The 24,102-nt window shown below is 40.8% G+C and overlaps 1 long non-coding RNA gene across 2 annotated transcripts in view; it reads left to right on the top strand.

The window, feature by feature from the left end:
* The window catches only part of LOC116861668, a 95,018-nt gene that overhangs the window by 28,055 nt on the left and 42,861 nt on the right, over positions 1-24,102 (top strand). For both annotated transcript variants that reach the window (XR_004381523.1, XR_004381522.1), the window contains exon 2: positions 5,455-5,549. This is a non-coding gene — a long non-coding RNA (uncharacterized LOC116861668). The remainder of the gene's footprint in view (positions 1-5,454; positions 5,550-24,102) is intronic.

The following is a 24,102-nucleotide window of genomic DNA, read 5'->3' as shown; positions in this document are numbered from 1 at the left end:
CATACCTTTAAAAAGACTAATTTGTACTTCCTCTGAGCCTTCAGAAATTAGGAGAGACTAGGAAAAAAGATCTGAGGGCTAGTAGAATACTTATTGAGGAAGAACACTTATTCACAAAGAATATTTAGTCATAAAGAAGCAGCTCTTCCTTACCAGACTTTTCCATTCATTGCCCACGAATTAGGGGATGCACTTGGAGACTGGAGAAAAGGAGGTCATTTCTAAGACATTTCTAAGCAAATCCCATTGCTTAGCCTACAACCATCTCCTCCTTCCGTGTGATGGGCAAGTTCTTCCCCTGTGCTTGAACCGGGCATCATTGGAAGGTTGGGGGGTGGGTAGCATTTGTAAATTTTTAAAAGATGACAACTGGAAGAATTTTAACAGAATGAGTAGAAAACAATCTGATTAGCAGACAGGAAGCTGTGACTTTTTAAATCTTTGAGGTCTGATTACTTGATAACCTTAGTTTTCTTACACCTTTCACCCTTTCTGCACTCGGTGCTTAATCCCCATGTCAAAGCCTCCACTGGATTTCCTGCATTTCAGAGAACCTTCCCCACCTGAACACTTCAGAGCAAATACCATTTATTATGAAAGGGGCTCAGCCCTGGACTTCATGACTCGTCTCACAAGGTCGTATAATATTTCTTTCTGGTAGGCAAACTGTATCAACATATTTTAAAACAGATTTAAGAAGCTATTTCCACTTGTAAATAGAAAGAAGTCTCTCGCTCATCAGAAAGATAATATTTGGTTATAAGCTGAATTCTATCCGGCTTCTGATGGTTCACTTCAAAATTCTCCACACTTCAGAAATTATTCTGGGCTTTTGAAATCATGAAAAAGGTTTCTATTTTTACCAAAATGTTTCCGCCATAAAAGAAAAAAAAAAAAAGAAGAAGAAAAAAGAAAAGTTCCAAAAAGGAACGGTTACTATATCAGTTCTACAAAATAATCACCATATATATATTTTAGAAGATGGCCTGGCATCATGGAAAAGTTTATTATTTAAAGAAGAAGCGAGATCTATTTGGGGGAATTCCCATTAGTACAATAGAAAGTATGAAGAGTGTACTGAGCTTCCATATATGGTGTGGGCCATTCCGCATGTAGGTTACTCAAGCCATTTAAAGTCTTGGCTCCATAAGCGAGTGCTACACTCTTCAGAGTCTTTCTGGGTTTGCTGACATAATGATTTACTCCTGGCTGGGTGAGCTGCCTGAGCCACTGTCCTCTCCTGCCCAGTGTTTGAAGAGTGGGACAGGGTGCAGCTGTGCGGGCCCCTAGACACCTGAGTCCAGAAGATTGCTGAATTGTGCTCCGTTTCTGTGCTGTTCAGAAAGCTGGACACTCCCCAACTCTCTCTTGGGTTTGGCTTCCTGTTCACATGTTTTCTGGTCTCATGTCATTGTGCATGAAGTAATAGTCCCCCACGCGAGCACCATGCACAATGGCAAGATTTGTGTGGTTCAGTGCAAGTTTTCTAATGAGGACATTTTGGACCTTCCAACAACTCCTTAGGGAAGGCAATTTGGAACTGTTCTTACTTTCCAAGGCAGAAAGCAAGCACAGACAGAATGCACTTCTGCAACAAGACCAAGAGTCACTTTTAGGAGAAATTAAAGGACAACTGCCCAAGAAAACTACGCACTTACCCTACACATCTCTCTCCATGTGTATGCGTATACAGTGTAGAAAAATGCCTCCAACTCACAGTTTGAAAACATCAGTTACTGTTTCAGCATTTCACTATGAATGGTGCTAGTGTTTTCCACTGAGGACTGTTATTTTAATGACATTTCTCTGCAGCAAAATCGGATGAGTTGATGAAGTTTGAGAGCCAGGAAATGCAGCTCAGTTTCTGAACAACTGAAAGCCATGAGAGTCAAGTTCAATCACCTACTGGCTTTATAGCATGGATTCGTAAGTGCTAAGTACAGAAGCGCTCATACAAGAGAAGCCAAACCAAACTTTTAAAGTACGGCTGTTAAACTATCAAACTCAGCTTCCCAGTATATTATCAGCAGGTGAAATTCTGGCGCATAGCCGCATTTATTTGTGGGATGTTAGTGTCAAATTAATAGGCATAATTGCCAATGTTTTATAGAATTTTAGAGCAGAAAGGGATATTGGATGTCTCCCAATCTTATCTGTGTATTTTACAGAGAAACTAAGATTCATATGAGCGCTTGCTTTCTTGCTCTCTCTTTCTCTACCGCCCCACCCCCAACACGTGTTTGCGCAAGACACATCTGAGTCTTGGGCTGAGTCGTTGCTTACAGAAAATATCGTAAATCTGGCTTAAGAAAAAGAAAGGGCAAGATGACCCAGAGCCAGACCAGTGTGTGGCCCAGCTTCAGCGCCTTGTGGACCCACAGTTTATCCTTGATTCAGGAACCATTCAAGGTCTTAGATTAGGTGTTTTTGGCCAAAACTTGAATAAACTCCAAAACAAATCCGGATCAAGAGGTGACTCAGATCCTGACGATGAAGGGATCCTCCATCAGTGCATCGTACTTACCGGCGACCACAGTAGCGACCACGGTGTGATTAGAGTGTGAGACGGAGACGAAGCCCCAGGTATAACCCTCATGCTTTAGCAATCCTAAAACCTGGTCGAGAGATGAGCCCTTCACCCATGTAGGCAGCAGTGACAACAGAGAAGGAGGACAGGATCCAACTGAATGCTACATTGCGTGGCATGGATTTTTAAGTGATGGAGTGCTGGTGAGAGAAATGAGAATGGACATTGTTAGGAATTGTCAGGATTTCAGCCGATCCCAGTGGGGTGCTTAGAATTTGAATAAGTGGAGGGAATAAGGGCGGATTTTTCTAGATAAAGAACAGCAAAAATGAAAGTGTAAAGAAAGTCTTACAGGGGGTGGGGGGGAAGGGGGGGAACCCTGGGGAAGCCAGGCTGGTGGGTACTCTCCTATGCATTTCCCAACCTTACCAATGGACCCTGGAGCCCCCAGTCTCTCCTTATATTACTATCTGCTAAAATGTTACTGAAATATGTACCCTGAAAAACGTGTGTTAATTATTTGAATTATATTTATATAACTATACATCTGCAATAATAACACTGTATTTATAGCTTTGAAAATCCAAGAGAAATTGCTGATTAAATATGAACAAAACCATAAACCAATAATACTCTTTAATGTTAATTTTCTTTGCCAGATGATGCCGTTTTGCTGAAACTAAAGAATGAATATTTTAACCGTGTTCATTCATGAAATTGTAAAAAAAAAATAGAGACATTTTAATAAAAAGTTTCTATTGCACATTTATACTATGTCTATTTATAATGAATTGTTCAAAGAAGGGCACGTGAAGGAGGACAGGATCCAGGCAGAACCTCTGTTGCGGTCCAGGTTATGGAGCAGAGAGCGTGCTGGCTTACCCGTCCTATCACCTTGCTGTAATCTGGCCAATACGAGTTTATCCAGCACTGCCGGAAGCAATTCCCTCTTGTGGGTACATACTTAGCCAGGGATTCGGGCTGCTTACGTTCTCCCTCTAATAGCCTACAGCAATTAAATTGTTACATTATTCTCCCACACATTAACATTTTAATGATGACAATTCAGAGCCCTCATTTATAAAATTTATGAAAACTGCTCTCATTCCATGAAAATACCTTTTGATTGCAAATTACCACTGCAAGGGCAGTGCTATCTTTGTTATAAGCTAAGAAAAATAAATAAATAAATAAAAACCCAAGTAATAATGATGGCCAGTGTTTATTGTGTGCTTTCCATGGGCCACAAATCCTTCTAAAATTTTTACATGGATGTTAGTGTGTCATCTTCACATCAACCCTATGATCTTCAGTCCCCATTTTTCAGAGAACTCTGAGCCGTAGAGAAATTCAGTAATTCGCTCAAGTTCACTAGGCCAGTGAATGCTGTAGCCTGGAATTCAGGCATCAAATTCCAGGGTCTGCTACCCCCAGCAGGTTATTCAGAATGATCACAAAAATGGTGTTCTTTGGCCTTAGGCTATGCCAACATGACCACAGCCAGAAACTTAGAGCTTCATGCTCCCGTGTAAACATTCACTTCAGGAGATCACAAGGTGTCCTGCGTCGTCGTAAACAAACACATTTCCCTGTCCTCCAGGAACATGTTTAAAAAGTGGACATCTGTGTGATGCTTATAGTGATTTGTAATATTATCAGAGACATGGGAACAGAGAATGGAAAAGTTGTCCGAGAGCTAAGCACCTCCCAGGATGGGAAGCACAGGGGAGCAGCCAAAAGGAACCGGGTTGGGCGTGCCCGATGACAGAGAGTGGCGTAGATGGGTGGAGGAGCTGAGCCTCTGTCAGGAATGGAAAGAGACATGATAAGGGTGGTGTGGGAGGAAGGGTCCTGCAGCGAGAGGCCAGCCCCAGGGAAGCCCGGCTCTGTCAGTCTTGCTATAAGAACGAAGCTTCCAGAACAGAGAAAAAGGACTTGGTACTGCCCACGTTTAGCCTGAATCTGCAGGGCCAGTTCAGATCTGGAAGACATTCCAGGTCTGTTGTATCGAGGGAAATAATCTATACCCACTACCTCTGAGATGCCCCTCCGTGCGTACCAATAGACAATCGTTTTCACTAGTGAAGAGGTAAGGAAGCTCCAAATGCAATGTTCTAATATTTACATGGGCAAGAGAAGCACTTTTTAAAGGTCAAGGAAATTTGGGGTGTTAAAGTGTGTTATTGTTTTAAAAAGTGTGTTATTCTTTTATACTTCTGATAGCTTATATTTCCTTGAAAGATATGTATATATGTATGTATATACATATATATATAATATAGCTTCTATTTCCTCTTCTATACTATATACCATATGATATATACGTGTTAAAATGTGCTATTTGTGGCAGCAAGATTGCATCATCAGATGCTGCGTTAATCTGGGTGTTTCCTCTTATTCGAAGTATCTAAGTTGATTTTAGTTATTTATATTTTTCAACTGCCATAAATGCAGAATAGAAACAAACTCAACCACTTGTCGAAGCTCACTTTGCTGCTCATCAAATAATAGCTTAGAGCAGCTTTAGGAGATTTTATGAATCAGCACGTTCTCCTTCCAAACTGGCCTCATAACCTGAAATTCGGTGTCACTCCGCTTTTAAACTTGGAACGCTTAGTAAACTTTTAAAAAATTCTTTATTAGTTTTAGGAAATCCAGTCAAAGCATAATATGAAATGAATCTAGGGGAAAGTCTTTCCCTTGATGAAGAAAGAGACGAATGGAGCCTCCTACGAGAGCCCTGAATTACCCACCGTATTTCAAAGTCTCTCGCAAGTGATTGTAAGAAAAGCAGTGTGGATATAATTTGGAGCCTATTATTCCTAATGATGTTCCCCTTTGAAGTTTGTGAAAGGGCGCCATCTGAGAGATGAGAGAAGCCACTGGTAAAATGCAACTGAGGGCACATTTGCTCTCCTCCATTGTAGGTGCTGACGGCCACCCACCACCCTCTGAAGAAGGCGATATTGGCGGATGACATGCAGGTTCTCCAAGACAGAATAATTGCAGAAAATCTTCAAAGGTACTCATATCAAACATTTAGCTCTTGCTTAATTAAACCAAGGTGCTAATTAAACCCCACGAGCACCCCAAGTCATTTGAAGAGAGACTGTTCCACGGGTGGGGAATTGTAAGAAACTGAGAACGGCACCTTCCTATAGCCTTTTCATCCTTCCTGGCTGAGAGAGCTAAAAGGGGCCTTAACTGTGGTAAAGCTGTTGCATGAAATTAGTCTTCAGGAATGGCAAAAGGAACACCTGAGTAATGAGTATCTAAAGAATCAGGGGTGCCCAGCTGTCTCTGTGGGTGGAGCCTGTGACTCTTGATCGTGGGGGTGTGGGTTTGAGCCCCACATTGGGTGTAAAGATTACAAGAAGGAAGGAAGGGAGGAAGGAAGGAAAACAAAGAATCAGGACTTTATTAACATGTTATGAGCTGTTCGGGAGGCTTAGGGGAATCAGAGCCACAGTGAATGGCAGGCCAACTCCACCCAGCCCATCCACAGTCTCTGGCGAAAACTACAGATGTTACCAGTCCTGTTCATAGCTTTGCCTTCACAGTTTCTTGCCTTGGCTAAGTAAATATTAGTGCCAGGGTGTTGTGGTACCAGAAAGAGTTACAGAGACCCACCTAAGCAATACGACCTTAGCTACAAAAACATTCTTAGGGGTGTTGATTCGCCCCTAAGTTTAGTTGTAAACTTAGGTGAGTTTATTGCCTCATGTGTCTCTTCCCAAAGGTCAACACTGAAATTTGTTCCCTTCTACCCCAACCAAATGAATGCAGTGGAAACCATTGAATTCCTGTTGGTTTCAAATTGCAGCTCTTCAAAATCATTACCCTTTGCTGGCTTTTCATTCTAAGCCTTGTGTTGGCCCAGGTTGTCTTGGAAAGAGTCCTCTAATCACCAAAAAGTTTATGAACCTCCCACAAACAAAAAAAAAAAAAAAAAACAAGTCTTCAACAGGTCTGGCCTGAATTTCAGGTTTGTCTTTTGAGGATTGATTTATTCGGCTTCTCTTTCTAATACTTAATGGAATTGAGCATTTTGTGTCCACACCACAAATGGCAAGTTTAGCAGGGAAATATTTGGAAGTGTACAGAAGTCTGGGATTAGTTCCTTGACAGAAAATCGTGAGTGTTGCCAATTTTTTTTTTTCTGTAATTCTCAGTGCTTTGTGTGCAGATGATCTGGGGTCTCACCAGGAATGTATTAGAAGCTGGTTATCCACAAGGTAAATCAAAAATAAGAGAAAACAAGTGCAAGTTTAGGTCTCCTTCCTTCAGAACTCCAAACAGGAGAGAAAATATTCTAAAACAGAAACTAAAGAAAGGTATCTGTTTAGAAATGAGCTTGATAAACAGTAGAATTGTGACTTCTTAAGACTTCTTCATCTTCTTGAGTCAGCTCTCAATTTAATGGGTAATTTTACTTTAAGCATTATATCCTTTTCATTTTTCAGCATATTCTTATTATGTGAAGAGAGAAATGTGTTTGATATTGGTTCAAGTTAGAATCACCTGCTCACATGTAACACACAAAACACTTACTTCTTAAAAATCTGTAGGCCCCCTCGGAGAGATGTCTCCAGTCTGCTTTTTCTGTCTTTGGACTGGAAAATTGAGATTCAAAGTCCCACCAAGTGCCAGCTTCTAACTCTCCACCCTTCCTCATCCATCATTTGAGCTGGATTAGATAGGCAGCTGAGTCACTTTTCACCACCACATCTGTGTTCACAGATCCACAGTCCTCCCATCTGGTAAATTTTGTAGAGGGAAATGAATCCTTTCTCTGTGTGCTCAGACAGTCAGGTTTATAAAATAAGGACTATTTTAATGAGCCTTAGAGCTTCAAAATGCTGCCTTGTGCAATTTTGATTGCCTCTCTCCTCCTGTCATCTGAATATAAAGCTCATTCATTTAATATTTTTCCAGCTTTAAAAACTACCTACCTGCCGTTCACTGAACTTGGCATCACCTCCAAAATACATAACAAGAGAAACAGAACCAGGAGATGTTATAAGCACAACTCAGAAGCTGCCTAAGCATCTCCTGACTGTCCGATCGCCAGAAGATTTTCTCTCGGTCCAAGGAAAGATAGATGGTGTGCACATACAATAAGACAACAAAAGGACAATTAAATTTCACAGCTTGGGGGAGATCGTGAGGGTTCTCGTCAAAAATGTTCACACCTGGGGAACAGACTGTTATTTTTTGTGGAGCCTGGTTTTCAGCTTGAAATACACCTGCCAAAATCTGAATGGCCACTATTGTACGTTCTGGACTCAAAAACTGCACTGTCAGACAAGGTTTGGGGCACACAGATGGGATAAGTTAGAACAGCGGCTATGTTGTTTGTAAGGAAATTAAGACCTTTCCTAGCCCTCTTGATGCCTACATAGGATGGAAAATTTTATCATAAGCATGTCTTGGCTGTGCCTCCCTGGCACTTGATTGTTTTTTTTATATTACCAATAATTTAAGTGATACTCAATACCTTAATTTACATTTAAGAGGTTTTTTTTTAATTGTCCATGGACTGTAATAGTAAACTACATCTTTTCAAGGGACCACCTCCAGACTTAAACACTAAAAACTGCTCAAATGATCTTTGTCTGGGTATCCACCAAGCACTTAAACTTGCTGTGGAATATAAAGAGCTGAATTTGGGGGTGCTAAGAAGCTAACTCTTTTCCCTTGTGATCATTCTTGCCCTTAACATTTCTCATTGCACATCCTAGTGTCAGTTAAAATAATGCATGTGCTGTAAAACAATGTAATAGCGATCCAATATGATTTTTTTGTGTGTGTGCCAAAGCACACACACACTTAACTCCAGCCCCTTAAGTTTTTTGTATGCCCTGAGGAATCATAGAAAATTGCCACTATTTGAGTATTCTTGACCTACAAAAGTAGCAGTTTCATAAGGTACCACTGAATATCTTCTGTAATTGGAAACTCGGAGAATATACAATTTTATTCTGATTCTTTTCACTATTGTATCGAAACGATCTTCATTTTCTGCAGTGTCTTCATAGTTCATTCGTTTGAATTGGGGCATCATTCTCTATTACACGGATGTGGGGCTAACGTCTTCTCCTGCATCGTCCTTTCATCCCTCCGAAACTAAATACTTTCCCCTGTGAGTCATCATGCAAATCTAAGTGATAAAGCAAGAGCTAGTGTGCGCGTGGGTACCAACGTGCACACAGGCATACGCGCCGTTAAATGGAGCTGTTTAGACAGTAGCTCCTCGACGCCAACAAATTTGTGCTGAAAGAAAACATCAACTTCAAGAGGGTGAGAAACACTGCACCCATCAGCCTGTGCCACCTTTCGCTAGCTTTTCTCTATTTCCATCTGACTCAGTGAGACCTGTCCCAGCAGATGGTCCTCTCAGTACGCTCTGGCTGCCAAGAGAATAGAGCTTTGTCTGATATGGCCAGGAAACAAACTCCGGGGATATTAACCAACCGGAGGAAAACCCTTTGCTCTTGCCATAATGATACATTCAGGCAGGAAGTTAAGAGGAAAATAGCTTCTCCCCTGGAGATGAGGAGTGCAGAGGGGGAGGGAGAGGAGCAGTTTAATTATGATCAGGGTGGGGGCGGGGCGATGGGGACAGTCACAAGTGGAGATCAAAAAAAAAAAAAAAAGAATGGGATGATGTCATTCTTTACTGGGACAGTCACTGAAATGAAATCAGGTCACACACAATGGTCTTGTTCTGTGCCTGCAACCGTAAGTGTTATAAGAGATTACTTTGTGGCGATGCTTGTTAGGAAGTGTCTAAGGGCGCTGCTCACATTAAGACATCTTCAGGATGGATGAGAAAGGTAGAATCATCCCATCCAGTGCCGAAATGACCCGCATGGATTACACAGCATTTGTTTTAAGATCACTTAGCCACAGTTTAGGAGAGAAAAAGTCTGGATTCTTATAACAGTGAATTTTAAGAAGCAGAATGCAACTCTACAGCTTGGTTTCAAACCAGATGTTTTAAACTGATGCCCTTTCTCATAGGATAATTTTGAGTGGCATTTTAAAGTTAAGGCGGAATATATTTCTCAGTATAAAATTGCATTTTCTGAAAAGAAACACTGCCTTGTTCTATGTTAGGGCATTTTTAGGCCTGATTAACTCTGCTTACATAGGAAGTATTTCATTTGTGTCGATGTTGAATCCCTAGAGCCACTGGTGGCAGATATATTCAAATTTAGGTTCCTTCTCTCAGTGATGTCCTAATTTAACCTCATTCATCTGCTTCAAGTTCACAAGAGGGCATCACAATTACCAGTAAAGGTTAGATTTTTTAAGAAGTCATCCCTGAAATAATTAGGTGATAGGGTCAAATCCTGATATTAAGATTCTGTTGTAATTGTATTATAGGGCTTAAAACAAATAAGTCATTGACTAAGGCTTTTTTTTTTTTTTAGGATATTTTTGCTGTGCAGGTATTTACAATAATAGAACTAGAACACTGTAGGCTTTTTACATTCATATCTGCAGGGCACAGAATTTACAAAATTTAGTGTTCAATGTTGGTAAACCACTGGTCCTGAGGTGCATGTGTATTTTCAGGGACAAAGTCCTTCTCTCTTTTGTAGACTTTACAAAAGTGTACAAAAATTAGATTGCAGTAAGAATTCATATTTGCTTTTTGATTTTACTTTCAAATTACTAGGGAATCTTGCGTGGTCATCACGGGTACAGGGGACGTGGAGATATAGATATATATATATGACAAATGTCTTTGAAAGTTGCTGCGGACTGTGGCTATTTGGCTATTACAGGGCAAAGAGGCACATTTTGAAGGAATCCTTTTGGGGGGCAGATTCCAACACAAATTTCAGTGGTTTCTGCTGCCTTTATTTTTAAATGAAAGGTGATGAGGCTACAGGAGCTTTGAGAGAGGATAATTATTTAAAAATAAAAAGTAACCAAAATATTTCCAAACAAGTGATCAGCATCATGAGAAACCCTCAGGTTCTCAAGACAGTGTTTAATTTTCTTTTCCGTTTATTTTCTAGCAGGCTTTAAAGAGAGCTAAGTCCATTAACCAGAGCCATTTGATAATAGCATGTAAAAGGCAGGTGTTACTTTAAGCAAATCTGTTCTTAACAAAGCAGGTAAATCAAGCATGGTTTCTTACAATGGGATTCACCATAAAATTAATTTAAAAATTACTTACTTTTATAGTTTTACCAAAAAAAAAATGATACGTTCTCTGTGTTGAAATGTATTTATGTAGTACATAAAGTAAGAATGCCCCAGCAGATTAAATCTATTCTCTAATATTCATAGGAGCCAGGACGCCTGGGTGGCTCAGTTGGTTAAGCATCTACCTTCAGCTCAGATAATGATCCCAGGGTCCTGGAATCGAGTCCTGCATCAGGTTCCTTGCTCAGCGGGGAGCCTGCTTCTCCTTCTGCCTCCTGCTCCCTCTGCTTGTGCTCTCTCTCTCTCTTTCTCTCTATCTCTGACAAATAAATAACTAAAATCTTTAGAACAAATATTCATGGGAGGGCTAGTCAGATTAGCCAGACATGATGTTGCTCAGTAATGCACAGTGGCCACAGGGGAGGGACTAGCAACCATTCAGAGCTATCAGTTTCCTGTGCTGTAAAGGATATTGATACTGAGTACCTCTGATGATGATAAGTTTGCTAGAATATTGCTAGTCACAAAATTCTGCTGTTCAAAGAACATTGCGCTAAGAGTTGGTGCCAACTTTAGGCATTTTGTTGACTGTGTAACTTTCTACAAAATGAGAATATACTTGTCCCACTTCTGTCACTAGGCTGTTGTAAACATAAGATAAAGACTGGGAAAGTACATCTAGGGGGAGCAGCAGACTTATGGAACCCTTCAAGCCCAATCCCGTGCTCCTGCTATAATATTAAAAGGCTAAGGTATGGCGTGGCAATCATCAGTTCCCATTATACTGTTCTATTCCCAGCACCTTTCTTCTCTCTCATTATTCTTTTAGTTCTATGTCTCTGCCAGTAAACTAATCCCAATGTGTATTTTTGATGGTTGGCAATAATTCAAAAATGCTCTGCGAAGAAGGAAGGCTATAGAATCACTTGGATACTAACTCTGCATTCGGTGCATTTTTCAGAAAAGCTTCTGAATGAAATATCTTTACTGGCAGAGGCATTAAAAATAGGAGTGGAAAAAAGCAGCTTGTATTACATACACTTGTAGTTGTTGGAATTCAACTAAGGATTGACTCCCGATAATCTTTATGATTAGGGGGGAAAAAGATGTGTAAGATTAACTTCCCGGGGATGGGTGCTAGTGCTTTTCATATCTTGCTGATTGGCTCCCGTCGAGCACTAAAGTGGATCGAGAAATTGCCATCATCTGCATCCCCTCAGAGAGAGGCCAGAGACAAAAGTGACATCCCTCTGCTCTCTGTCACAAGACTGCCTTTCTCGTAGGGAAATACTTCATTTTCTGGTTGCTTTTTCCACCAGGAGTTTCTTTTATTTTTATTATTTTTTTAAGATTTTATTTATTTATTTGACACACACAGAGAGAGAACGCAAGCAGGGGAACTGACAGGCTGAGGGAGAGGGAGAAGCAGCGAGCAGGGAGCCTGACATGGGACTCGACCCCAGGACCATGGGATCATGACATAAGCCGAAGACAGACGTTTAGCTGACTGAGCCACCCAGGCACCCCAGGAATTTCTTTTAAATGGCTGATACAATATCAGCTTAGTATTCTGCACGTACTGAAATGTCCCTTCTGAGTGCAGGGACAGGAATGTAATTTACGTTTCACATTTGGAAGTCCATTTTAGTGTGAAGAACTTTCTCTCTGGTTGTAGAAATATTAAGATGGAGTTTGTATGGTAGGACTTGGGTTTATGTGTATGAGGCATTGTTCCAGTGACAACCAACTACTAAACACAACAGATGATGATTCTATCAAAACGTTGGGTTTTTTTTTCCCTCTCAGACTCATGTAGGTAGTAAGAACGTGCATGTACCCGTTAATAACTAGGCTGAGATATTGGCCTTCATGGATTTCTGAAAACATACACAGTCTTGTGTTGAGGGAATGTAAAAAGAGGCTTTCCTGCCTTGGAGAGCCTTGGGGAATTCAAGAGTTATCACCAGCCAAGGTGATCTTTTCCCTCTCGGTTTCTAATTTACAATGATACATGGAAGAATCATAGCATACTGATTAGGAGCACAGATTTGGGAGACAGACTGCCTGGGTTTGAATGGTTTGTCATATCTTGGTTAACCGTGTAACTTCATTTATTTGTGTCTTAATGTCCTCATCTGAAATATGGGGGTCAGTAATAATACTTTGTCTCACTGTTCAAAGGATTAGATGTTTCCATATGTATAAAGGGCTCAGGACAATGCTTAGCACTTAATATAGTGCTTTATGCATGTTAAGAATTATTATTATTGGGCGCCTGGGTGGCTCAGTGGGTTAAAGCCTCTGCCTTCAGCTCAGGTCATGATCTCAGGGTCCTGGGATCGAGTCCCGCATCGGGCTCTCTGCTCGGCAGGGAGCCTGCTCCCTCCTCTCTCTCTGTCTGCCTCTCTGCCTACTTGTGATCTCTCTGTCAAATAAATAAATAAAATCTTAAAAAAAAAAAAAAGAATTATTATTATTTGTGGCAATGTTAAAAATTTAGAAAAGGACCGGGTAGACAATAAGTTCCCATGACATTCGTTTGCCCGTAATTCCACACACTTACACACACACACACACACACACACACACTCTTACACTACAGAGAGAGCAGTCACCAGCCCCAGCACTGGCCTTGTGGGAACTGGTGTCAGACAGGAGTAGGGCGAGGGCCTCACAAATAATAGCAATAATAACACCTTCTGTGTACACACTTGTATGTACATCTGTGCACTTCCAACAGTTGTGGAAACCCAAATAACGTGATACATGGAGAAGTACTTTGGTAGTATATTATCAGTATGGTGATAAAATCAGCTTTTAACTTCCCAATTTCTCTTTAGATCTGCTGAGACCTGGGTTCAGTTTTTTCCCTCATCCAACTGTGATTTAGCAGACCCTAACCGGTAAAATCTGATAGTCACTAAAAGACAAAGATCCTCCTTGTAGAGACCCGGATGATTCAGCAGGCCCAGATTCTGTCTGACCCCAAAGAGCTGGATATTTATTCGGTAGTCTATATTCTGAGACCCACAGAAGTGTAAAATGGGTTTGTCTCAGGGAAACTTTTTAAATCCTTTGTTGATAAATAACATACACTTGATGGAGTTTTTTTGGGTTTTTGTTGTTGTTTGCTTTTTGTTTTTTTGGTTTTTTTACAACTGTCAGTTTAAATGTTTTAAACTGAGATGTTTAGATGTTTAATGTTTAAATGTTTTAAATGTTTAAAGATGTTTAAATGTTTTAAAGAGTTTTACAACTCTTCAGTTTAAATGAAATCATTTCAGAGCTCCAGGCTGACAGCTGTGAGGCACCTGTTTTTCTAATTGTACCATTATTAGGATGCCCTTGTTGAAAGGAGAGGAAAAAATGTCTATGTCCTCAGGGAATGATAAAAGAGGTTTCTTGAAGAGAGCGCTCCTAAGTATTTTGGCAATTTTTCACCCAGTGGAGTGCACTAATTCTGCCTATATTTAATACTTCTGAAAATGACATTTCATATATAAAATTCAAAACTCTACGTATCCAGTGTTGCCACAGGATCTTAAAATAGAAACTTGGGGTTTGATTTTCCACTTCTCTTTCTTTATGGTTAGGTATGTAGTTGTGCCCGGAGCTGGCACGTCCCTACTGCACCAGAAAAACTATAGAAAAAGTGAGTGTTGGGGGCACCTGGGTGGCTCAGTGGGTTAAAGCCTCTGCCTTCAGCTCAGGTCGTGATCCCAGGGTCCTGGGATCGAGCCCCACATCGGGCTCTCTGCTCAGCGGGGAGCCTGCTTCTTCCTCTCTCTCTCTCTGCCTGCCTCTCTGCCTACTTGTGATCTCTATCTGTCAAATAAATAAATAAATAAATCTTAAAAAAAAAAAAAAAAAAGAAAAAGTGAGTGTTGTTCGCCCCGTAGTCCCCCTCAGCAATCCCCAACATGGTAGGGTATTTACTGAACAACAGAGCCATGGCCATCCCACCCCGTGAAGAATCAAGTGCAAACCTTTCAGGCCATCCAAGGACCGCCAGTGTGATAGATGATACAGTGAAAAGAGAGTAAAGATTTTCCACCATTTACTAGTTGTGGAATCGGGCAAGGTGCATGGCCTTTTGGTAAAATATAGGTAAGAGCATTTACCTCATAATATTGCTGTGAGGGGTTCAGAGAGAAGGTGTGTGCAAAGCAGAGGCGAGCCGATAGCATGCATCCAGGAACATTCATCTCTCTCCTCAACTTGTCTTAGCACAGAACTTTCCTCCTCCTCTTCCTTCCCTCTCATGCTGTGGCCCTACCTAACTTCCCAGCCTGTGCCTGCGAAGATCCCCATGTCCCCGACACTCTGAGCCAGACTGCTCGTGCTCCCTTACGCACCCTTCCTGGGTAGAGCTCTGGAAAGTCCTAGAGCCAGAATATTCCTTTACCACTTTTTAGCAAAACCTAAATGCCATAATCCATTACAATAGTCCTTGATTTCCTCACAGCTGGAATTTGATTATTTCTTCTTTTGCAACCCCTGGGTCTTTATACTTTAATTATGGCTCACATTTATTTAAGTCTCGTTTGTACCACACTGTCATTTACATTCCTGTGCCTCACGTTAGGCCATGTGCTTTTTGAGACGAGTATCGTCCTTTCATTTCTTACTACATTTGGCACAGTACTTTGCCAGTAGTTAAGTGCACAAGAAATGCTTGTTTTTAATTTAAAAAACAAAGTTGCAACTTCTGGTTTAAAAATATTGAACTTTGAAAAATAAATAAGATAAAATAAAATAAAAATAAAAATATTGAACTTTGTGAACTGCCAGAAAGAGACATCCATGTTTCGGAAGTCCCTAGTGGCAAATTTTATTTTGTTTTATTTTATCTTATTTTATTTTATTTTATTTTTAAAGATCTCCTTTGTTTATTTGAGACAGAGAGAGAGAGAGAAACAGAGCAGGAGCAGGGGGATGGGCAGGGGGAGAAGCAGGCTCCCCGCTGAGCATGAAGCTCCGAAGCAGGGCTCAACCGGAAGCAGGGCTCCATCTCAGGACCCAACTCAGGGCTCCATCCTGGGACTCCAGGATCATGACCTGACCGACAGAGCCACCCAGGCACTCCCCAGTGACAAATTTTAAAACTCACGTAATCTTTCTTCTCTCTGCCTAAGTATTTGAATGTTTAAAAGCGCTATTGTGCAAAAAGACCCAGAATTAAATACCAAGGAGGAGCCCATGGCCTGGCATCTGGCTTGTAGAGTTGGCTGAGAGATACCCAGTGCCTACAGAGCTGTTAGAAAAGACAAGGATCCTATGGAACAAGGAATGAATGATCCCCAAAGCTCTTCGCTAGATATCAATGTCTCTTAAAAGTAGCTTGTTACGAGAGATGGTTCTGCAAGGCCATAATGCTCTGAACACGGGAGCTGCAGAGACAACAGCAAGCCTCATGGTGTGACCATTCAGGACCAAGAAATAGCAGGATGGAGGCAGCAGGAAAGCCCCCTTGGTGGCTGGGGGCCTGAAATGAGGTAATTCGGTATGAACAAAGCCCTTGTGAGACCCATGAGACACAAAGCAGAGCCACCGCACCTCAGGGCATTCTGTCATCCCAGTGGCTGGACCAGAGGACAGCCTACCCATGTGCTTGGTGTGGGCAGGGCTTCCTGGCCGACTTTCACTATGTCAGCCAGAGGCACAAAAAGAGACCGAAAGGATTCCAACAGACGCTAACATCTGAAAGACAAGTGGGAATACATGCCCCTAGTAAGTTTTCTAGGAAGGAGGTCAAGACTATATTTTTGTTTTTGTCTATAAAGATAATAAGAGGGTGGTGGTATAAGGGAAAGTTTCAGGAAAGCTGAGCTTTGTCCCAGCTGTATATTTAAGTGGCTGTGTGACCTTGGGCAAGCTACTTAACCCTTCTGGCCCTCCATTGTCTTATCTGTAATATAAGTGTTCATTCACTTCCAGCTCGAAGATCGCACAACCAGATTCTACCAGTTATGCCTACTATGTCCTCCCAAGAATCGCATCACTCCTCAGATGAGGATTATACTTCTCACCTGAGTTTGGTCCGAAAAAAATGCAATGAGAATAAAGAATGAAAACATAAGTGATTTTCATTTTATTTTCCCTTACTCAAACTGACTCAAGATTTTCTCAACAACTGAAATGAAACGTTTTTGTTGAAATAGATATTTATAAATATGGGCAGATTCCTAGTTACAAATGGATAATGTTAAAAATGATCATTTATAAACTAGTCTACCAGTGGTTCAATCTATATTATCTAGTAATATTATTATTGATGTTATTATATTTTTACAGGTCCATTAAGGGTCAGATACACTTAGTGGGCCTGCTTAGGAATCTAAGATTGACGTTTAAAGTTTTGGTGGGAGGGGCACCTGGGTAGCTCAGTAGGTTAAGCATCTGCCTTCGGCTCAGGTCATGATCCCAGGGTCCTGGGATGGAGCACCACGTTGGGCTTTCTGCTCAGAGGGGAGCCTGCTTCTTCCTCTACCTGCTGCTCCCCCTACTTGTGCTCTCTCTCCCTCTCTCTGTCAAATAAATAAAATCTTTAAAATATATATAACATTGTGGTGGGAAACAAGGCACTTCATGAGAGAGTCTGTAAAGCCAAAAACCAATCTTCATGTCTATGCTTCTCATCCCCTCACCTACTTCCCCAGCCCTTGTAAGAAAACTTGGGGTTCCTCCTTCGTCCTAAGCCAATGCTGATGATCTATTCAGGTCTGAAATTCTAATAAGAAATAAATTGCAGAACCAGAAAGTAGGGGTTTTAGGAGAGATGAAAAGAATTTTGTTTGGGAAAGGAAGTGGGGGTTTACCCCAAGGCACTAAAAAGGCAGGGGAAAGATGCGACAAAATGAACATAAGTTTCATTGGACCCAAGGGCCTTAAATAGCAAGTATGGGGTAACTTAATTGTAAAACATGAATGAAAAGTAAGAGAAAATGTGTCTCGTATATAAGAAACCAGTGGACAACAAGGAAGGAATAAGAAAGAGTTTCTGTTTCCTCATTCTGAATTTTCATCAACTGCTTCTGCCTCCTTCTACTCCTCCTCACCATGGTCATCCTGTGATTTTTTTCTTTTCTTTCTATGACCAGTGTTTCTCCCTGTTAGGAGTCACATTTTCTGTTTTGTTTTTTTTTTTTTCATGTATCCAATAATAATTGACTGGCCGCTGGATATTGTGAATATTATGTGCCTCCATGGTAAAACCCCACCTCCTTTCCCAAGCAAAATTCTTGACACTCCCTTGGTAAGACAGGAAGCTGGGAATGGGAGGGTGTTGACGATGGCTCCAAGTGGATGTGCAGAAAGAAGGAGAAATTAATGCACACACTGATCAAGGAAAGTGACGTATTTTATTTCAGTTTGTCATAGGCTTACATTTGTGTGTGTTCTGGTATAGCAGTCATCGTGTTGTATTTGTCGTGCTCGCAGTTGGTTGAGCTTTTTGGAATGTGAGGGCTTACATTTTTTAAGCACTTTTGGAATTTTTTTTCAGTCATTATTTCTTCACATATTTTCCCATTACCACTCTCCCTCCTAGGACTCCAATTACATGCATGTTAGACTACTTGATATTAAAATTGTTCCACAGGCCCCGGGAAGTACATTCACTTTTGAAAAGCCTTTCCTTTCAGATATTGTACTTTTCAGCTCTAGAAATTCCAGTGGGTTCTTTTTAATCGTTTCCATGTAGCTCGTCATTATGTTCACGTTTTCCTTCAAATCCTTGAGCATACTTGGAATAGCTGTTTAAATTCCTCATCTGCTCATTCATTCATCTCTGTCATTTCTGAGTCTCTGTCTCTCTTTTTCATTAAAGTATAATTAACATAACATTATATTAGTTTTGGATGTATAATGTAATGATCGTAAATTTGTATATATTTTTAAATGATCACCATAGTAAGTCCAGTCAACATCCGTCACCAATCTATTTTTTTTTTTCTTGTGATTTCTTTTTTCTTTCTTTCTATAACCAGTGTTTCTCCCTGTTAGGAGTCACGTTTTCTGGTTTTTCACATATCCAGTAATAATTGACTGGCTGCTGGATATTGTGAATATTACATTGTTGAATGCCCGATTTGGGTGTCTTCTTTTAAAGAACACTGGATTTTGTTCAGGCAAGACAATTAACTTAGTTGAGCATCAACTAGGAATCCTTTAAAGTTTGTTTGTAAGTTGCTTTAGGTTAGATCTAGGGTGATCTACACTCTAGGGCTAGTGAACCCTACTCTTAGGTCTTAAGCTTTCTCAGGTCTCTACTGGGTGCCCCATGTGTGTTCACTGAGTTCTTCCCACCATGGCTGGTCTGAATTTAAGTATTCCATCCATATGTAGTCTAAGTTGTTAATCTTACAGCTCCCCAGTAGTTATTTTACCTCGTGGTTATCCTTTACCCAGCTTTGTGGATTCTCACCCCACACATCTGTAGCTTAGTACTCAACCACTCAGGAGAACCCATACAGATTTCTAGAGCTGTTTCTCTTTGCTCCTCCCTCCTCTCATATTCTATCCCACAAATTCCACTTCCCTCCCCAAATTACACTCTCTTGTCAGCTCTGCTTGGGTATCCCTCTTGGTGCCACTTCCAGAAAGTGTCTAGTGTGACATACCTCCCTTATGTCCCTTCTCTCAGGGATCACAGCTTATTGTCCAGCGTCTGAGATAGTTGCTCCATATACACTGTCCAGTTTTCTGACTATTTATAGCAAGAGGACTAGTCTAATACCAGTTACTCCATCTTGATTAGAAATAGGAGACCCACCACATTTGTAGTCAAACCTTGTTTCTTTTTCTTTTCTCCCCACTAATCACTAAGACCTTTCAAGGCAGTGACAAGATCTCATTCATTTCTGTATTCCTAATGCCTAACATAGAGTTTAGCACATAGCAGGCATAATAAATATTGTTGAATGAAAGAATGAATGACAATTGTTACACTGATCCACAATATTTAAGGTATCTATATTCAGTTGAGACATTGATGTAAATATGTGCTTTTTTAAGCAATAGAGAAAAATCTATTCAACAGCTGACTTCACATTAGTTAGAGATCAATGCTAGGGTAGACAAATTCTATGTTAAGCTTACTTAACATTCCTAATAGCTGTAACATGCCAGTGTCCAGAAACAGAGATCACATGTTTTCAAATACCTACAGAACAGTAAGGACAAATTATAGTAGAATCAAAAGTAATAGTGGCTGTTTTTAACATTCAGTCCATGAAGTTGGCAAATACAATATTTACCTTCGGGGATTTCTACCTATAAGCATATGCCAGGATTATAGATGTCCAGACTGTAGTTTCATTAACCTTCATCTTTTGAGGGACTGTGATGGCTTTTTATTTAAATAACAAAATGCATTGAGTTGCTCTTTCAGAAGTCTACCTAGCTTTCTTTCTATGATCAAAAAGTCGATTTTTAAACTGAGAATGACAGTCAAACTTTTGTGAACTACACAAATTGAGTGGGAAAGGAGTCCTGCATTTTCATGTTAAAGGTTTCTCTCTGCAGTCTTAATACAGTATCTGTACAAATTTCATAGAAGAAACATCTATATTTGGAGGACTGTAAGATTTGTGGAAATACCTTCAAAATCTCTGATGCTTAAAAATCTCTGGATATGGGTACATTTCCTATAATTAGAATGTCTTTACCTAATTGTTTAAAGGGTTCCTAGAATTCAGATGTTTTCTTGTCCTACACACACGCGCGCAGACACACACACACACTCAAACCACACGCCTGATAAATTATTCCTTCTCCATAGATCAAATCGGGGTTCACACAATACTGTCATTATTAAAAGCACGGTCTTTTAATACTCACTCTCATTTGATCCACAGGGTTCTTAAAGTTTCCTTTTGTTTCTTTTGACTCTATTTCTGGTTTCCTTCAATGGGAGGCAGCAGTTCTTTAAGTTAAGGGACTGAGCTGTGAATGAGATGTCAGCTCCTTTGGCTCATTCTCCCAGGTACCTTTGGCAAGTCACCTCTTCATCTCTGCTCTTTGATGACACCCCCTGCCAGACGGGAAGAATAATTTGATCTCCACATGAGTGGGAAGGACCCCTGGAATTCTAATATAGGTTAACAAAACAAAAAAAATTTTTTTATAACTTCAAAATCATGATTGTACTTGTTTAAAGCCTGAGTGAGATGACCTTTGAGAGCAATGATAGGAGTTTGTGGTTCCAGAACTATTCAAAACTACAGGTTTTATTTCACTTTGTTTTTCTCCAACGCTTACTCCCTCTGTTTCTATTTCCCAGTTAAGAATTTAAAGTAAACCTCAGCCAAAGCCTCAGGTTCCACCTGGTTTAGGTTTGAAACCACATGAAGCCACTGAATTTTGCATAGTTTCCATTTGAAAAGATATATCAGCTTGGGTTCTCTTTCAGTGTGAGCCTGGTTTACATAAAATTTGGCCAAGCTTTAGATGAACCTGCCCTGAATTGTGATTTCATATCAGACCCTAAAATGAGGCCACTTACCGAGTTCCATCTTTTAAAAAGCTTATATGTAATGTCCCCAGAGGGTGCGTAATAGTTAACTAGTGGCTGAGGTGCAGCAGCACCTTGTTTTAGTATAATGTGGGGGAGAATTTCTCAGAGACTTGGAACTCCTCCTAATTGAGAAACCAAACAGACCCAGTAATAGAGGCTCTAATGTCAGGAATAACATTTTGGGAAAATTTCTTTTGAAGTCTAACAAAAAGGTTTCCAAGTACATAGCTCAGAGACACCAGGTTAATTCACCTTTTCTTTGTTCCATCCTTTATCTTCTGCTTTCATTAATTCAACAAATCCTCATTGAGCACCTGTCACATGATGACTAAGCCCTGTTCTAGGTATTCAAGATGTATTTGTGCATAAAATATTTACAGATCCTGACTTTTGTGGTTCTTACATTCTAGTAGCAGAAGACAGAAAATAAAACTAAATATACCATATGATTCAAATATATATAGTACATTCGAAAGTGATATGTACTATGAATAAGAGAAGTAAAGCAGAATTAGAAAATGGGGTGGGTTGCCGTGTTGAAGAGGTTTCACAAGGAAATCACAGAGATGGTAAGATTTTAACAAAGACTTGAAAGCGATGAGGAAAGAGTGACCAGGTATCTTGAGGAAGAGCTTTCCAGAAAGAGAGAACTTTTAGAGCAGAAGCCCCAAGATACCTACCTATTAGAGGAACCACAGTGACACCATTTTGACAAATATGAAGTGAGCAAACACAACAGTGTTGGAAAATTAGGTCAAACAAGTAACAGTAGGTGAACACATGACCTGTAGGCCTTAAGAAGGACTTTGTCTATTTCTCCAGATGAAAAGGAAGCCATCACAGGGTTTCGTACAAAGGAGGAAATTCTGATTTATATTGGCAAAGGCTCTCTCTATGGTATCGTGGAGGGCAGACTGTAGATAGCCAAAGATAAGAAAAGAAGCATTATTACAAGGCTACTGAAAGACATAACGCGTGGCAAAAGCAGTAGAAGTAGCAAAAAGTGATCAGATGCTAGCTAATTTGGAAGATAGAGCCAACGGTATTGCCTCACTGATTGAAAGTGTATGGGGGCTGAGGGAGAAAAGAACCAAAGATGCTTTGAATGTTTTGGCCCATGCAACTGGAAGGATAGAGTCACCATCAATTGAGCTTGGAAAGGTTGCAGTAGGAAGCATTCTAGGAAGGAAGATCAAGAGTTCAGTTTTGGGAAGCAAGTTTGAGATGTCTTTTAGAACTCCAAGGAGAGGAGTTATCATTGCATTGGCAGTTGGATTTATTTGAAGACTGTGTAGAGATTTGCATTTGGAAGTCATAAGCATGATGTCAACAAGGATGTGAGTATACACAGAGAAAAGAGGTGAAGACTAGCCTCTTGGTTACTCTGATATTAAGAGGTCAAAGAGAAGAGGCAAAGTCAACACAAGATACTGAGAAGGAACCCAGCAAAGTAGGGGGAATCCAAGGGGGTGAGGGAGATCCTGGTCTCCTGGAAGCTGAATGTTTCAGGAAGGAAAGAATGATCAACTACATCTGGCAGGTCCAGTATGATAAGGATTGAGAACAGACCATTGAATTTATCTCCTTAGAAGTTACTGGTTTTGTGCATGAGAGCAACTTTGGTGAAATAGGGGGAGAGAAAGCAGATCGAAGAGAGAATGAAGGAGAGAGACTCAGATAGCAATATAGCAACTCTTCCAAGGAGCCTGTTGGCAGGGGAGCAGAGAAAAGGGGTGGTAGCTGGTGAGAGAAGTAAGGTCATGAATGTTTTTTACAAGATGGAAGAAATGACAGCATGTTTACACCCTGGTGGGAATGATGTAACTGTGGGAGGAAAAATGATCCAAGCAAGAGAGGGGAGCATTGCTGGAGCTCTGATTTTTTGAATAGGTGAGAAGAAATAGAACCTAGTACAGAGGTGGAAGAATTGGCTCCATACTGAAAGAACGTGGCGAATTCATCAGCTCAAGGAGATGAGAAGGCAGAACATAGGGGAGTAGATGCTGGTGGGTGAGCAGACAGAGATTGATGGGGGAACCCTGTGGAAGATCTCTTCCAATTGCTCTTCTGTCTTCAGTGAAGGATGAACCGAGGTCATTGGCTCAGAACGAGGGTGAAGAAGAATGCTGTGTGAGTAGGGAGGAAAGGATGAGAAATAGACATCTCAGGGAACGGAATAGTAGCTGGACTGAGGAAATCAAGTGTGGTTGCCTGGCAACATTTGGGGCCTCCTTGAGGTTCATGGCAGGGGTAAAGCATGAGTCCCTGCGGGGTGACATGTCTTTCTCCAGGCATGGGGCAGTGGAATAGGCAGGGAGTTGGATTTAACTAGGGCTGTGGTGTCCTAGACAAAGGTGGTGGACAGACGGGGGATGTGGGGGCTCCAGCATATACCAAAGGACTAATTACAATGACTTTAACTGATAAGGAGGGGAATGAGGACGCCAAAGGAGTGAGGGCAGGCAAGAGCGGTAGGATCAAAGCATGGAAGAGCTCTGCCATGTCAAGGACTTGCTGGGATTGGCTAGCTGGAGGACTGAGTAATGGCAGAGGGCAAGATGCAGGAAACAGAGATGACAGGACAAGAGGCAATTTCCAGTACTGTTCAGGGGTACGGATTGACTAGCTGGCCTTGGGAGTAACTAGAGTGAAAGAGAGGTGACCAGAAAGTAATAGGCAATGGTTCTGGGAAGCTCACATCTGTGAACCTGGAAATCTCCAAGAATTAAGGCAGGCGTAATGGAGAGATTGAGAATGAAGAAAAAGCTAAAATCACTTTGAAATGCGGAGGAATGTTCTGGGGTCAGTTGATAACTATGGAAGTAGTAGGCTATGTAATCTAATAACATGACTAATTTTTTTTAATAAGGTGAGAAATAAGAAAGCATATCGATTTAAG

Source organism: Lontra canadensis, unplaced genomic scaffold, assembly GCF_010015895.1.
Source record: "Lontra canadensis isolate GAN:19392208 unplaced genomic scaffold, GSC_riverotter_1.0 scaffold203, whole genome shotgun sequence".
NCBI classification, from domain to species: domain Eukaryota; kingdom Metazoa; phylum Chordata; class Mammalia; order Carnivora; family Mustelidae; genus Lontra; species Lontra canadensis.
This window is presented reverse-complemented; position numbering and strand designations above follow the sequence as displayed.